Raw genomic sequence first — 2,294 nt, 5'->3', positions numbered from 1 at the left:
GTCCTTGGAGAAGGACATCATGCTTGGGAGGGTGGAGGGACAGCGCAGGAGGGGAAGGCCCTCTATGAGGTGGATTGATTCAGTGACTGGGATAATCAGGATGGGAGTGTCGGAGACAGTTTGATTGGCACAGGACAGAGCAGAGTTTAGGGCTGTTGTACATAGGGTCGCTATGAGTCGCAAGCAACTCGACGGCACACAACAACAACAACAACAACAACAACAACAACATTTGTTGAAGAGGTTGTCATTTCCCCATTTGATCCGTTTTATTTCCTTGTTGAATTCTGGTTAACTATGGATAGCTGAGTCCATTTCTGGGTTCTCAATTGTGTTCCATTGGTCTATGTGCCTGTCATTGTACCAGTATCATGCTGTTTTTATTCCTATTGCTGTGTATCTGGTTTTGAGGTCAGGGAGTGCTATGCCTCCCACTTCATTTTTATTTCTCAGAAGTACTTTGATTATTCGGGGTCTTTCCTCTCCAAATGAACTTACCAATTGCTTTTTCTATCTCTTTGAAAAATGAATTTAGTTATCTATATTGGAATTTTATTAAACATGCAGATTGCTTTGATTAGATTGTCATTTTCCCTATATTTAGTTCCTATAAACAGGGAACATTTTTTTTCTATTTATTTAGATCTCTTATTGTTTCTTATAGTAAAATTTTTCAGTTTTCTTTATAAATGTCTTTTGTATCTCTAGTTAGTTTGTTCCCAAATCCCTCAATTTGTAAATAGTATTGCTTTCTTAGTTTCCTAATCTATGTTTTCTTTATTATTATAGAACAATCTATCTCACTGATCTTTTATCCTGCCACTCTACTAAAGTGGTCTACTAGGTCTAACAGTTTGGGGGTCGTGGTGTTTGTTGAGTTCTTGGGATTTTCTGTGTACAGTAGCATATCATCTGCATATAGTGACAGTTTTACCACCTCTTTGCCAATCTGTAGGCCTCTTATTTCTTTCTCTTGTTGTATTACCCTATCAAGTACTCCCAATACAGTTGAAATGAACAGGAATGGTGAAAATTTTCTGTTCCCTGTACCAAAGGGAAATTCCTGTTTGCAAGAGGAATGTCTTTAATTTTTCTCCATTGAGAATAATGTTGGCCCTTGGTTTTGCATATATATTTTTCATTAAGTAAAGGGAATTCCCTTCTATTCCTATGTTCTTGAGTATTTTAATCAGGAAGGGGTGAGGTCTTTTCTGTATCAATTTATAGGATCATGTGGTTTTTGTTCTTTGCTTTGTTAATGTGACAAATTATGTTGATTATTTTTCTTATGTTGAACGATCATTCCATAACTATTATGAATCCCACTTGGATATAACATTTTTTTTAATGTGCTGTTGGATTGTACTGGTCACGATTTTGTTAAGACTTTGCATCTATGTCCATGAGAGATATTGATCTTTTCTGTTTTAGTAAAGTATTTGCTTGGTTTTGGTGTTAGAGTTATGTTTGCTTCATAGAATAATTGTAAAAGTGCTACATTTTTTCTATTATTTGAAATAATTTAAGTAGAATTTTTCTAATAGATCTTCTCTGAGTATTTGATAGAATTCAGCTGTGAAACCATCTGGGCCTGGACATTTTTATTTTATTGTATTTTCTTTTTGTGTGGAGAATTCTTTTTATGATCTGCTCGGTGTCTTTTTTTGTGGCAGATCTGTTCAGGTGCTCTTGGACATCTGTCCATATCACTCTGTGTAGGGAGTTGGTTTCAAGGAATTTGTCCATTTACTCTAGGTTTTTAAATTTATCATAATATGTTCTTATTTGTCGTTATGTGACATCAAGTCACTTGCGACCCACCCCGATTATTACCCCAGCCACTGAATCAATCCACCTCATAGAGAAACTTCCCCTCCTGCGCTGTCCCTCCACCCTCCCAAGCATGATGTCCCTCTCCAAGGACCGGTCCTCTTCTTACAGCATGCCCAAAGTATGTCAGGCGGAGTCTCGGAATCCTTGCCTCCAAGAAGCAGCCCAGTTTAATCCTCTCCAGGATGAATCTGTTTGTTTTTTTGGCAGTCCATGGTAGTCTCAATACTCTTCTCCAGCACCACAGCTCAAAGGCATCAATTCTCCTTCTATCCTCTTTGGTCAGTGTCCAACTCTCTGATGTATAACAAGTGATTGTGAAGACCATGGCCTGTATCAGAGGCACCTTAGTCTCCAGTGAGACACCATTGCTCTTCATTACTTTGGAGAGGTCCCTAACAGCAGACTTTCCCATGGCAATGCACCTTTTAATTTCTTGGCTGCTGGTGCCAAGACTGTTGACT

The sequence above is a fragment of the Elephantulus edwardii genome, unplaced genomic scaffold (genome assembly GCF_000299155.1).
Source record: "Elephantulus edwardii isolate Elephantulus edwardi_28Jun2011 unplaced genomic scaffold, EleEdw1.0 scaffold00210, whole genome shotgun sequence".
NCBI classification, from domain to species: Eukaryota; Metazoa; Chordata; class Mammalia; order Macroscelidea; family Macroscelididae; genus Elephantulus; species Elephantulus edwardii.
Note: the sequence above shows the minus strand (reverse complement) of the source record.